The sequence below is a fragment of the Copadichromis virginalis genome, linkage group LG12 (genome assembly GCF_057382275.1).
Source record: "Copadichromis virginalis isolate Kocher_CV1m ecotype Utaka linkage group LG12, C_Virginalis_male_GT1.1, whole genome shotgun sequence".
In the NCBI taxonomy this organism is placed as follows: Eukaryota; Metazoa; Chordata; class Actinopteri; order Cichliformes; family Cichlidae; genus Copadichromis; species Copadichromis virginalis.
The window spans coordinates 456,716-471,986 of NC_140629.1; the positions used below are offsets into that span (position 1 = coordinate 456,716).

At 40.7% G+C, this 15,271-nt stretch overlaps 2 long non-coding RNA genes across 2 annotated transcripts; one reads left to right on the plus strand and one right to left on the minus strand.

Moving 5' to 3' along the window:
* The first annotated feature begins 3,804 nt into the window (after positions 1–3,804).
* On the plus strand, positions 3,805–13,637 carry LOC146696157 (uncharacterized). The gene is made up of 3 exons (XR_014923175.1): positions 3,805–4,141; positions 9,573–9,669; positions 12,861–13,637. It is a non-coding gene; the product is annotated as an uncharacterized LOC146696157 (long non-coding RNA).
* Positions 13,215–14,247, minus strand: LOC146696158 (uncharacterized). The gene is made up of 2 exons (XR_014923171.1): positions 13,460–14,247; positions 13,215–13,377 (listed from the first exon to the last, which is right to left on the minus strand). It is a non-coding gene; the product is annotated as an uncharacterized LOC146696158 (long non-coding RNA).
* Between the last annotated feature and the right edge of the window lie 1,024 nt (positions 14,248–15,271).

Genomic DNA, 15,271 nt, shown 5'->3' on the forward strand with positions numbered 1-15,271 from the left:
CATTCTCTTTTGTGCAGTTATGTATGATGGCTGGTATGCAAGGGAGGAATGAGGTTTATACTTGTTTTGTTTTGTTCTTTTGTTTGTTTGTTTTGTTTTACTCTTTTGCTTCGAGCTCTATCTACATGAGCTGCATGCTAAATGATCTTTTGTTAAAAGGCTTGGCATAATAAGCATGTGCTTCAGCCAGTACCTTTTTGATTAGCCTCATCTCGTGCATTCTTACTTTGTGGTAGATCTTTATTCTGTATTCATTGAGAGATTTGAATGCTAATCAAATAAATAAATTTAAAAAAAAAAATACTGGAATGATGTTATGATGGGTTTTTGTGCTGCTAAAGAATGGTGCTGGTCCCAGATGGTTGGTGGGTGCTTGAGTCTGATAATTGGGATGGACACTGGCAGCTAACTGCCCATACAGGCGAGACTTCTAACTCTACTGGATGATAGGTGGATGGATGAATGCTCACACTGTTGGGCATCACCTCAAATCTCTTGGAACCCTGACGGAGTAGGTACTAAAAAAGTACCAGGTATCAGGTACTATCACCTGGCTGGTGGCTGGTGTTTTTAGAGACACGGCTGCAGCCTTTCAGCTTGCAGCCGAACATACACACTACTAACAACAACACTCAAGACCCAATACAGCCTTTTAATACAGATGATCACTGATGCTACTCAGGTGTGTCCACCTTGCCGCAGCTGCACCACTGACCACACCCCGCCACATAAATATTAATGGAAGTGACTTGAGCCACATGCCTCTATGTCAAAGTTGCTAATGGTAACATTACGTCCAGCAGTTCATGCAGCAAGTCCTCCGGCAGGCCAGGCAGCAAATCCTCCGGCGGAGGTGGCAGGTGATTGGTTGCAGTTGGTGAGTGAAGATGCAAAGTGTTAAGGAGAAAATCCTGTATAAGCGGATGAAGGGAACTCAGTAGCCAGGGGAGACCGGAAACCAAGCAATACTTCTCCTCAGGATGATCCAGCCACTTTTGGGTCCATTGTTTGGTCACATTGTTCTGTCATGATACGGCTGTGTGGCAGGCAGGATGTAGACCCAAATGCAGGACTCGAACTCAAAGTGTTAACCAAAGGAGGCTGCTTTATTGCACTTGCAAAACACCATGAAAAAACACTTGCAAAAAACAAACCAAAACTCGAAACTAAATGCTAACAGAGCTAGGGAACTCGGAAGGAAAAACGCATACACATAGGAGTGGTGAGGGGACGACGCGACACTGATAGAGAGAAACCCAGGGCTAGGAGCACCGCTGGGAGTAATAAGACATAACATTCAAGGGAAAACAAAACTAGACACGCTGACATGAGACACGGGACCGTCAAAGTAAAATGAGATGAACACAAGAAACACAAAGGAAGCACAGAGAACACCTAAACACTGGAAAAAACAACAACAAACCTGAAAACTCTAAATATTAATAAACACAAAACATGAACATGGAGTCACCAGACTCCAGACCATGACACTTTGAGCTCTACTTTCTACTGTCCTCTACAGTCATTTCATCATTGTTCATTAGCACGTCTTTGAAATTACCAGGTTTTATATCATGACAGACATCACAATTTCGGCATCATTAAACTGTTCTTTGAGACCCTCTTCAATCTGGTGACAGATGCTGTTATAACTGATGTCTGATCCCTGGTGTCCAATCTGGTGACTATCGCCCTGTAGCCCTCACCTCAGTAGTGATGAAGTGCTTTGAACGCCTGGTCAGAGACTTCATCATTTCTTCACTACCAGACACACTGGACCCACTACAGTTCGCTTACCGTCCAAATCGTTCCACAGACGATGCCATCTCTCATCTCCTCCACACATCACTCACTCACTTGGACACTAGAAGGGGGAATTATGTTAAAATGCTCTTCATAGACTACAGCTCTGCATTTAACACCATAATTCCCTCCACACTCACCACCAAGCTGGAGCATCTGGGACTCAGCTCATCTATGTGTCAGTGGATCTCCAACTTCCTAACTGGCAGACCACAGGCAGTAAGGATGGGCGGACATGTCTCAGCCTCCACCACTCTCAGCACTGGAGCCCCCCAGGGGTGTGTTCTGAGCCCCCTGCTGTACTCTCTGTACACATATGACTGCGTGGCCACTACCAGCTCCACCACCATCATCAAGTTTGCTGACGACACCGTCGTGGTGGGCCTGATCTCTGATAACAACGAGACGGCCTACCTGAAGGAGATTAGGAATCTGGAGAACTGGTGCCAGAGGAACAACCTCCTTCTAAACGTCAGTAAGACAAAGGAGCTGATAGTGGACTTCAGCACTAAGCAGGAGAGGAACTACCAGACCCCCGTCATCAACGAGTGCCCAGTGGAGAGAGTGGACAGCTTCAAATACCTCGGAGTTCACATCACGCAGGACCTGTCATGGTCCTGTCACATCAACTCCGTGGTGAAAAAGGCCCGTCAGCGTCTCTACCACCTCAGACGCTTGAGAGACTTCCAACTGCCCTCCAAGGTGCTCAGGAACTTTTACTCGTGCACCATAGAGAGCATCCTGACGGGAAACATCTTAACCTGGTTCGGGAACAGCACCATGCAGGACAGACGAGCTCTACAGAGGGTTGTGCGGTCAGCTGAGCGCACCATCCGCTCCAAGCTCCCTGACCTTCACTCAATCTACAGCAGGCGGTGCTGGACCAAGGCCAGGAAGATCGTGAAGGACCTCAGCCATCCCAACAACAGACTGTTCTCTCTGTTGAGGTCAGGAAAGCGATTCCGCTCCCTGAAGACCAACACAGAGAGACTGAGGAGGAGCTTCTTCCCGCAGGCGATACGGTCTCTCAATCACACCACCACACAGTACTGACCCACACATATAGTTCTTACACACACACTGGACATTCTGGACATTGTTTTCACTTCATCACTTAAATCACTGCTGCTGTTATTGTGTATATATTTATTTATACTTCTTGTGTATTTTGTTCATACATTCTTATATAGTTCTATATTGTGTATTTTGTTGTACAGTTATTTTATTTTCAATTTAATTTATATATTTTATCTTATTCTTTCCCAGTGTGTTGTACAGTTATTTCATTTTTAACCTTAATTTATATTTTATTCCTTCCTAGTTAAATTTACCCTTTTTAATTTTTCATATTTATTTCCTATCTTATTCATAGCCTTTTCCTTTTTTGTTTTCTTTAGGTCACGAGCAGTTGTCAAAGCATTTCACTACATATCGTACTGTGTATGACTGTGTACGTGACAAATAAAAATTTGAATTTGAATTTGGTCCATGTGAATCTGAAGAAGAAACACTCAGTGCATCATGGGAATCCCTTAGCAGCCTACACCTATTGCAGCATAACTAAGGGAGGATTCAGGGTCACCTGATCCAGCTCTAACTATATGCTTCAGAAAGGAAAGTTTTAAGACTAATCTTAAAATAGAGATAGTGTCTGTCTCCCAAATCCAAACTGGAAGCTGGTTCCATGGAAGAGGGGCCTGAAAACTGAAGAACTCTCCCTCCCATTCTACTTTTAAATACTCTAGGAACAAAAAGTAAGCTTGCAATGCGAGAGGGAAGTGTTCTAATGGGGTGATTCGGTACTATAAGGTCATTAAGATAAGATGGGGCCTTATTATTTAAGACCTTGTATGCAAAAAGCAGGATTTTGAATTCAATTCTGGATTTAACAGGGAGTCAATGGAGGGAAGCCAATATCGGAGAAATTTGCTCTCTCTTTCTAGTCCCTGCCAGTACTCTTGCTGCAGCATTTTGGATTAACTGAAGGCTTGTCAGGGAGTTTTAGGACATCCTGATAATAATGAATTACAGTCGTCCAGCCTAGAAGTAATAAATGCATGAACTATGTAACCCACCTAAAATTGCATCATGAAATTAACTGCAGTTCCCAAAGAATGTCAGTAGGTGGCACTCTGAGATTGTGTAGTGCTTGTGAACTTGAATCGTTATCGCGAAGGAGAACAACGTTAAGGCTACAAATGCTGGTCGGAGCAACTCACCAGGAATTTTTCCCTATTTCTTGTAAAAAAAAAAGGATTTTACTCTTCCGCTTGTTGGGAAATGCGGACATTTTTGGTTGATGCCGATGTACCTCTTTTATGATCCCTGTTCATTTCCGGTGAGTTGACTCACTACGTTAGCATAGCAAGCTAATCGTTAGTTAAGTGTAGTGTAAATTCTATGTGTTTTTTAAGTGCTGTATTATCTTTGATACTCTAAGCCAATCGGAGATGTTTTTTTCTGAAAGCTAGGAAGTAAGTTTTATTTCCTGTAAGGAGATGATAATCAATCAATGATAATCAATGATATAAGTGACCATTTACCAGTCTTTGCATCTTATAATTGCCATTATAAAATTAACAGAAATGAACACAAGATTATTTACAAAAGAATTCGAACAGAGAAGACATTTAACTGTCTTAAAAATTAACTTTTAAAGCAAGAAACTTCTTCATGTTCATGTTTATGAACACGAAGAAGTTAATAAACCTTATGAAGCATTTTTAAGAACACATTAAACACACATTAGTAACACATTACTTGGTAAAAAACTGCCAGGTGATTGAAATCAACAGGAAACACAACTATGCAGGAAGACCATGGATGACTAAAGGACTGCAAAATGCCAGGAAAAAAAGAACACCCTATATCTTATATATATATATAATATTTTATTAAAAGGTTAGAACACAATAAAGAAAACACAAAAGGTATATGGAATGTCATAAACAGTACAATCAAAAATGAATCAAGGAACAATGATTACCCTGGGTATTTTATAGAAGGGACAAAAAGCATTAACAAAATGAAAGAGAAAGCAAATGGTTTTAATGAATTCTTCGTAAATATGGGGCCAAAACTGGCAGAGGAAATAAAGGCCGATGGAATAGAAAGGAACACTGGTGAAAATATTGAAAGGAATAGAAGCTCAGTGTTTCTAAGAGCAGTGGAAGAGAATGAAATATATGACATCGTTAGAGGACTTAAGAACAAAACCAGTACAGATTGGAATGACATTGATGTTGTAACAGTAAGAGAGTTGCTGATTATTTATGGTATTGGAAAACCGTTAAAATACGTTTTCAACTTGTCTTTTCAAAAAGGTTTTTTTCCTGAAAAAATGAAAGTTGTTCAAGTTATTCCAATTTACAAAACAGGTAAAAAGCATCACTTTGCAAATTATAGACCAGTGACTATTTATAAAAAGTTTATAAAAATTTATAAAAAGATTTGACAGTTTTGTGGACAAATGTGAATTGCCTACATAATAAGAAGTACACACTTGGAGTTTTTTTAAATTAAAAAAACTGTTCAATACCAGGGCTGCCACGATTAGTCGACTAGTCACGATTACATCGATTATCAAAATCGTCGAAGACTAATTTAATAGTCGACGCGTCGTTTGAAGCTTTGTAAGATCCCAAAAGACACAGGAATAAGTAGTAGGATTTAAGAGTGTAATAACGGACTGAAACAGAAGATTCCAAAAATGGCAGCAGCTAGTTAGTTTTAATATTACTCTTATTATTCTTTCTGGGTCACAAAATAAATGTTTAACATATTTCAGGAGAGAATGTAGCTGTGTAAACTTCAAATATGTGCTCAGTTTATCAAGACACCACATATTTTCAAAAGCGCCCCGACATTTTCGGAGACGTCTGTTACCCACTAGCTCGCTAGAGCCGGTGAGAACACCGGACTCCTGGCAAACCATTTTCAAACCCACCGCCGTCTTTCGCTACTCAGGTTAAACATGATATCCAAGTCACTTAGATAACTTAAAAATGTTATTGTTTGGCTTTTTTCAGTATTTTATTTGTTCCTGAGTAAATTGGTTTGGCTGAGATTAAAGTTATAGTTTTTACACAGCTGAATAAACGTCAAGCAGACAGCTGATCATCAGAAGTGTGAGATGCTTGAGAATTTACTCTGGTGTCCTGTTATATTTTAGATAGCAAGGAGCAGACGGCTGAGTTTATTAAACTTCACCGAAACAATCTGCAAATTTAATTAAAATTTAATAAACTATCATCTTGTCTTTATTTTTTAGTTAGCACATACACTTAAAGCTGTAAGCTAATGATAGTTATATTAGAGCAGATGCATGCTGGTGCAGTAAGCTCTGTGTTGCATGATCTGATTAGTGGACTAATCGCAAAAATAATCGGTGACTAGTCGACTATCAAAATAAACGTTTGTGGCAGCCCTATTCGATACTGTCAGTCATGAAATTCTAATAAAAAAAATGGAAAGTATGGGTTTAGGGGAGTGGTTTTGGACTGATAAAAAGCTATGTAGTGAATATGCAACAATATGTACAAATAAATGAGTAGGAATCTAAATTGATGGATGTTGCTTGTGACATACCTCAAAGATCAGTATTAGGTCCAAAAGAATTCATGGATTCTTTATTGTCATTCGCATCACATGTTTACATGAGGTGTAACGAAAATTACGTGCACGTGGTCCCGGAGCGAAAGAAACAGAGTAACGAAGAAACAGAATAAAAAGAAAACAGAATAACAAGTAATAAGTATTTCAAATAAATTAAGTGCAGCAACCTGAGTATTATAAATGCAAGTATTAAAATAATACAAATAAAATAAATAGAGTGCAACAACCTGAGTACCAGTATGGAGTATAGATATAGAAATGTAGGTATAAATACTTTAGCAGCAAATGGCATGATGTCTAGCATTGATAAAGTGACGATGTCAGTAGTGATTAGGTGCTACAATAACAGTTCTTGTCCATTATTGACTGAGAAGTCTCACAGTTTCTGGAATGAAGCTGTTTCTCTGTCTGGTGGTTTTGCATTTAATGCTCCTGAGCCTCCTGCCTGGGGGGCAGAAGGTTTATTATGTATAAAAATTATATTTGCCAAGTATCGAAGATTCTAAAGTTTGTAATATTTGCAGATGACACAAATATATTTTGTTCAGGTGTGGAATTGCCACAGGTTTTGGAGGTGATCACACAGGGATTAAAGATATTAAAGAAGTGGTTTGATATAAATAAATTATCATTAAATCTAGATAAAAGCAAATTTATGTTATTTGGAAACCATAAGAAAAATATCGAAGTAGAAATATGTGTTGACAATGTATATTTAGAAAGAGTAAATGAAATAAAATTTCTTGGTGTGATCATTGACCACCATCATTGTTAGGGGGAAATTGGAAAGGAGGCATTGCCGTTCTGGGGAAAACAAAGCAAATCTTGGATCAGAAAGCACTTCACATATTATACTGTGCTTCACTACTACCATATATGAGCTATTGTGTAGAGGTCTGGGGAAACACATGCAGAAGTAATACACAAACAATAACTATAATGCAGAAAAGGGCCATTAGAATAATAAATAATGCAGGGTACAGGGAACATACAAATGCACTCTTTATCAAAATGCATGAAATTCCAAGACTTGGTGAAGTTTGAAACAACGCAAATAATATATAAAGCAAGAAATAAAATGCTTCCAAAAGACATCTGTAAATTGTTTATAGAAAGAGAAGGGGGGTATAACTTAAGAGGAAAATGGAATTTAAAAATACAAAGTCCTAGAACGACAAAGTATGTCTATCTCAATAGCGGGAGTTAAATTACGGAACAGTCAGAACAGAACAAATAAAAGAAAGTAACAACATAAACTAGGGCTGGGCGATATGGCCTAAAATTCATATCGCGATATAATTTGAAGCATGTGCAGTAACGATATATATCGCGATATATTCTTTTCTTCTGTATAACGTATTTTCCGCACTATAAGGCACTTAAAATCCTTTAATTTTCTCAAAAATCGAGAGTGTGCCTTATGTATGAATTCTGGTTGTGCTTACGGACCTCGAACCGATTTTGGCGTGCAGAAATCTGTTAAAAAATGTTTTAGTACAACTTTGTTAAGCCGCACTGCTTGATGGATTGTCAGAGCATTACAGCTGCCGTAGTGAGGAGCCTCGCGGAGTAATCTGGGTCCAAAACTCCGTCTGCTTCAGGTCCCAAAGTCAAACGAACACTGAGAGTTAAAAACGGTCTAAATTCTTTCATCTTTAATAAAATTATCAGCGTTGCTGCTTTATCAGGTGTAACAATTAAGTTTAACATCCATGCGTCCATGAAAACAGAAGTTATTACATTTAACGGAGTTAGAAGTTAACAGGAAGTTAGCTCGCTAGTTTACACCTAAACATGACATACCATGTTCTGACTGAGAGATTTTTGAAACTAATTCAAACGTACAGCTCTGCTACCACTTCCAACATAAATGAAAACAGGAAACTAAACAGCAGTGGCGTTTGTAGGGTTACTGAAGTTGGACTACCTGGTATATAATGTTGTGCTACGTGATTGCTAGCGACACAGCTATTTAAGCATAACATTAGCACAGTGAAGGATGAAGGATGAACGCCAACTTTTTTTTTATCACTCATTAAAACTTAACGTGAGGGATTCTGGTGGTCAGGGACAAATGCAATCGCATAGCAGGATGCTATACACGGGCCAAACTTCAGTCAACTAAGATTATTCATCCACAATACGAGGTTAGTTATTAATATACTGCAACAACATGAGAATAGAACAGCTGCGAGAGAATTCAACATTAATGAATCAATGTTACGGAAGTGGAGGAAGCGCAGTTTTTGGCTTTCCCCATATTTCAAAAGTGCTTCATCTCTTTGCTATGACTGTCGCCCAGCATAATTTGCAGATGATAATGGTTGTAGCCGCTGCGATGCTTTCAACCAAAACAGGCGCAGTTTGATGACATCATCAACATGCGCCATCGCGATAGAGTGATATAGTCAAAATCTCTATCGTTGGCCAAAATTATATCGTTTATCGTTTATATCACCCACCCCTAACATAAACCAGTTTAAAATAAAATATAAAAAACAAATCTTAAACAAATATAAGAATGAAGAAAACGGGGTAAACCCAGGACCGTAATTGAAGTGATGTTTTGGTTTGTTTGTTTCATTATTTGTGAATCTAATTTACATATTCTGTCTTTATTTATATGAAAGAAATGATATTGTCATTTTTTTGTTTGTTTTGCTGTTGTTTCATTTGTTTGTTTGTTTAATTTAAGACTAAAAGAAAATTAAATGAATGAGATGTAAAATTTGAGGGGGTAGGGGCAAATAAGTGTATACTTCTGCCTACTCCTTTTCAAACAAAAGAATTGAATGATATTATGTAATGATGGTGAATGTACATGTTTGAAATAAAAATGAACTGAAGTGAAATAAATATGACCAGTCTTTGAATAAATAGTACTGCGACCACGTTTTGTACTTCTCTCGTGCATCGATGAGGTGCATTCTCACAATTCAGTAAGCGCTGGATTATTGTTACTGCTGTTCACAAAAGAGGAGATGTGAGTTAATTTTGTGTGATAAGTGCCTATGGAAACCGTTTTAAGGTTCTTTAATTCTGTTATTATCGATTGCATTAAGTTGTCATTTACGAAAATGAGAGGTGTATGGTCACTAGTGTTGATTAAGTTGTTTTATAATATTAATGCAAAATGTGTTCACTGCCCTGTGCAGGTTGGTCTTTTTGTTGGAGTGTGAAATTGTGCGAGTGAGACCAGTAAATTCACCTGCAGCGAGCCAGGATTCAGGATCCCAGCTGCGATGGAGGAAGGTTTGCAGCCTACTTAGAAGTGACAGACGTGTTACTTCCTGACAGATAAGCTTATGAGATCTCAAAACAATACACTGCCTGGGTAGTACTACTAACATTAACACTATCCACACACACTTCACACACCTGAACAGAAAAGACTGAAAAGAACTCTGAACTGAGTACACAGGCTGACAAACATGGACTATTGGAATTTTCTCATTGTGAATTGTTGAATGACTATTTATGGTTTTGTTTAAATAAATGTTAACTGTTCTTTTAGCTGTGTGTCACGTGCTCCTTAGTCGATTTCTAGAGAACATAAACCCAAGATCCTAACTTCCTCTACGTTCTGTAGTGGTAAAGTATCATGTGTTACAACTAGGTTTTTAGCGTCACGTTGAGACAGGATATTCCTCATTTCAGAGATATTGCACAAATGGAAGAAAGCAGTCCTACATATTTGTTTAATATGTGCATTGAAGGACATATCCTGGTCAAAAATTACTCCAAAATTACTTTCCTGCAACCAGGAAAGAAATTACTAGCCAGGGAGACGTGGCTAGTCGTTGCTCCATTATTTATTCCAATTCAAGCTCATGCAGTCTTTTGTTACTTTATAGTAGTACAACTGTGTATTTACTTTTTCCAAAAATAGCTCACATTATGATGATGATGATGAAGCTTTATTCGTCACTTGCAGTTGCCTGCAGCAAAATTGGACCCCTTCTGACCATACATACATTACACAAACATCACATTGGGGAGACAGGTCAGAACAGGGAGCTTACAGAAAAACAGTGAAATGTACAACACAATAGGGGAGTGGAGGAGGAAAAAAGAGAACTCTACTCAGACTGAGCTCCTGGTAGGGGATCAGTATGAGAACAGAAAACAAAAATTCCTCAGCACAAAAAGCACATGAATCTTCACACTGTAACACCATGAAAACACATGACAAGCAACAGTAAATGGGGTGAGAGGTTGCCAGTGTAGACAGCAGCATGATTCCACGCTGGCCCGGTCAATCGCCGTCTGCATCGGGTGGGTGCAACCATTGGAGGCGTTTGGAGGGGGGAGAGTGTACATCTGCGTCAGTGTACGTGTGTGTGTCCTGTTCAACTTGAGAGAGAGTGTCCTTTTACCTGGTTAAGCAAAGTCAACAGTCCTGATCCGACGCAGGTGTCCTTGAAGGATATGATCAGAGAGAATTTCTTGTTCAGGAGCCAAATGAGTGAAGGAGATGATTGTTTGGGTTAATGTGAACAACTGCATGCAATTTCACAGTTGGTCTAATGTCCATCACTGGTCACTTGATCTGTCAATTTCCCATTGCAGAGCCGTGAGCTTCTCTAAGATCTTATCCATATTGCGTTCAATAAACGCAGTGTGAGTACTCAGAGATTGCCCATCGTCAATCACGTCGGCCAGCCTTGTGGGACCGCTTTCTTTGTTTTCGATAAGCCAGGTTCAAGCCAGCTCCGATCAGCCAGAACTCTGTTATCATGGTTCCGAATGGGTAGATCTCGTTCAACGTCCTCTATTGAGAGTGTCGCCAGACACACGACGCAACCGACCATCAAGTATCCGGCAGCAAGGGGCTCTGCAGGACAATCAGGCTCTCCCGAGCCCAGGCTTCTCATCAAAAATAGGGTGTCAATTTCGTTAAGGGACCAGTTGATCAAATTCATAATTCTTTAGGTCTTAGAGAACAAGACTGAGAGACTCTCTGAGGGTTAGAAAGTTACACGAGAATACACAAGGACATGAGAAGCCAAGCAGGAAAGATAAGGGAAGGGAGAGGGAAAAGATGCAACTGCTTCCGTCAAGAGCGAGATAGGATTTCACATATTCTCAATACGTGTTCTGTTATCAGATAGACAAAGAGAATGAACATATTCCACTGTCATAGACAAAGCCGATTTTCTTATGAAACTCGCTTCAAAATGAATGCTAAAAAGATAATCCATGAATTTCGAAAGATTCCGAAAGAATGGTGTAATCACTACCATCTTGATATGTGCACTGAATTTAAGTAAATACTTTATGGCAGAAAACAAACAACTAAAACAACACACTATAAAGGTGGAGCCGATCAGTAACATTACAGAACGTTGAATTTACTAGGCTAAACAATGTTTCTGTGCTTTCAGTTTCTGACCTTAATAACTAATCTATGCAATATATCGGGTGTGACTGCTTTTATTTTCTATTTCTGGTACAATACTAGCCTGCAAGCAGGAAAGAAATGATAAGGCAGGGAGTACATGTAACATTATGAGAAAACAGTGCTGAGCATGCTTCTGACTACTAACAACAGGCCAAACCATGGTCTCACACTGCCACCTACTGGTACAAAAATGGAGCATCAGCTACAAATATCCCAGACTAGTTACCAGGTCTATAGTTAAAACTAGTTAATTTAGAGGATTTTCAAAAGAAAATATCACTTACATTTAAAGTAAAATAGCTGAAATATAAGTTAATTCACATAAGTGTGATTAGACGTTAGTGGCTATCACACACACACGTTCATACTGTTGCTCTTTGATTAGATAACTCTATGGCTGCTGTCAATATACAGGCGAAGCTTACGGGTTATGCAGCCAACTTTGTAAGTTGGATCATTAAGTCTATGAATCACCCTGTTAAGCACAAAAAGGTGCTTACACAACTGAAAAAATCTGCTATGTCTTTTCCACAGGGGACTCACCTTTGTATAGCAGACCGATATAGATTGAAGACTGGTTGGGTTGGCCAAATAGTCCATTCCAACTTTAACTCTAAGACAGAGGGGTGGCCATCCTTATGGGTAAAAACGTCCCATTTCCTGTATCAACCATTTTATCTGATCCTATGGGTCCTTATTATGGGTCCGTATTACTGTGGTTGGCCAACATTATGGACTTTATGGACAACTTTATGAACTGATTTAAGCCAACATTTATGCCCCCAAATGGGATGATGAAACCTTAATTGTCTATTAATTCTCGTGAATTCTGGATATGACAACACACAATCTCATTTTAGCTGGAGGTACAAGCTGTGTGCTCTCTAACCTAGAAAGAAGCTCTAATAAGGATACTCATCCAGGGCATGCTCCGACTATATTCCTGTCCACAAAATGTTCTATTGGATAAATTCATTTGTCACTGATAAATGTCCTCTTCCACTTATTGAAACTTGCAATTATCAATCTATTGTTATTTCAGATCATACCCCCCTATTGATGAGATGGGGGTTGGATGCCTCACTGCCCTCCGCCTCTGGCAGTGGCCCTTTCTACTAAGGAGGCAAGAGTTCTGCATGTCCTGGTGACCCTCCACCTGTTTCACAGGTGGGTGCAGCCTGATCTATCTAGTGAAAGTCTAGACAGACCAGACCAGCTCAACCACACAGACACTTCCTACCCGATTTGAGGACAAAAGCAGAGTATGCAATATGTGGGACAAACAAACACACACACACACAAATGGCAAATGTGAGATCATGGGAATCTAAGCAGCTTGAACCGAAAGTGACTAAAAATTGTCAAGGCTGAGCAGGACTCAAGCGCAGACTACGAATCACAATAAACATTTTTTTTATTTACATGACACAGAGTGCACTATATACAAGTGGGGAGAAGGGGTCCAGCGAATCCAGAGGTCCATGGAGGGTGGGGGGCTCCACAGGCTCACTGCAACTGCCACACTCACGAACAGGGTCTCAAGGCGGGGCACGGAAAATCTATATACAAGGACAAAATGTTAAATGCCAAGCAAAGCACAAAGAGAAATCAAAATATTTCCAAAGCTAGAATTGCACTAACGAATGTTACACAGTAGTCCAGCGACAAAGGGCTCCAAGCAACTGCCTTCAGAAGTGGCTGGTAAACAGGATGATGAACCTCAGGTGAGAAATTGCTTGCAGGTGTGAGGACAGCAACCGGGAGCCCATGATTAGGTCCACCCAGGCATCGCGTTGTGAGCAGGGAAGCAAGAAAGAAAGTGAGAGAAACAAAAACAAATACATGTAGCGTAACTGGACCATGACAGTAATATTTCAGTTTGATCAACCATCTCAACAAGTTCAATTACTTTCTTTTCAAGCTGCTTACACTACATTGACTTATGTTTTTACACAATCTCAGAAGAGGAGAGCCACTGAGGGAACGCCTTCCGCCCTCCAACGCCTCCACCGTGACCTCCACTTCTGAGAGGAATTGCCCACAGATCAAGCATGGAGTGTGCCTGAATGGACATACAGAACTCCAAGGTTCGGCCCAGTGTTGAGGGTTTTCCCAAAGGAGAGGGCCCGGTGGGCGGTGCCTCACAGCCCTCTGCCTCTGGGAGTGGCCCCTTTCTACTAAGGAGGCAAGAGGTGGCCAGGAGTCTGTCAGCGAGTTCTGCATGTCCTGGTGACCCTCCACCTGTTTCACAGGTGGGTGCAGCCTGATCTATCTAGTGAAAGTCTAGACAGACCAGACCAGCTCAACCACACAGACACTTCCTACCTGATTTGAGGACAAAAGCAGAGTATGCAATATGTGGGACAAACACACACACACACACACACACACACACACACACACACACACACACACAGATCGGTTGAAAGGGACAGAAGAAATGGCAAAAGTGAGAATATCTCACACACACACAACAGAGGGGGAAGAGATAGAGAAATTGGCAAATGTGAGATCATGCTAAGCAGCTTGAACTGAAAGTGACTGGAAATGTTTACGTTAGATCAGCCACCCATCCATTCTCTGCTGTGTTTCTTTTCCAGTGTCACAGGGCAGCTCGAGCCTATCCCAGCTATCTTAGGGCGAGAAGCAGGGTGCACCCTCGACAGGTCACCAGTCTGTTACAGGGCTAACACATAGAAGCAGAAAACCATTCGCACCTATCGCCAATTTACACTCTTCGATTACCTATTGCCACTAACTGCAGGTCGTTGGACTGTGGCAGGAAGCCGAAGTACTAGGAAAGAACCCACGCAAAATCAGGAAGAACATGCAAACTCCACACAGAGCGACGGTAGAGCTGAACTCAAGACCTTCTTCCTGTGCGGTAACGGTGCTAACCACTGTGCCGCCCGCGTGTGAGCAACCGTCTCCCAGAAATTTAAAAAAGTTCAGTTACTTTCTTTCAAGCTGCTTACACTACATTGACTTTTGTTTTTACACAATCTCAGAAGAGGAGAGCCACTGAGGGAACGCCTTCCGCCCTCCAACGCCTCCACCGTGACCTCCACTTCTGAGAGGAATTGCCCACAGATCAAGCATGGAGTGTGCCTGAATGGACATGCAGAACTCCAAGGTTCGGCCCAGTGTTGAGGGTTTTCCCAAAGGAGAGGGCCCGGCGGGCGGTGCCTCACAGCCCTCTGCCTCTGGGAGTGGCCCCTTTCTACTAAGGAGGCAAGAGGTGGCCAGGAGTCTGTCAGCGAGTTCTGCATGTCCTGGTGACCCTCCACCTGTTTCACAGGTGGGTGCAGCCTGATCTATCTAGTGAAAGTCTAGACAGACCAGACCAGCTCAACCACACAGACACTTCCTACCTGATTTGAGGACAAAAGCAGAGTATGCAATATGTGGGACACACACACACACACACACACACACACACACACACTCACAGAT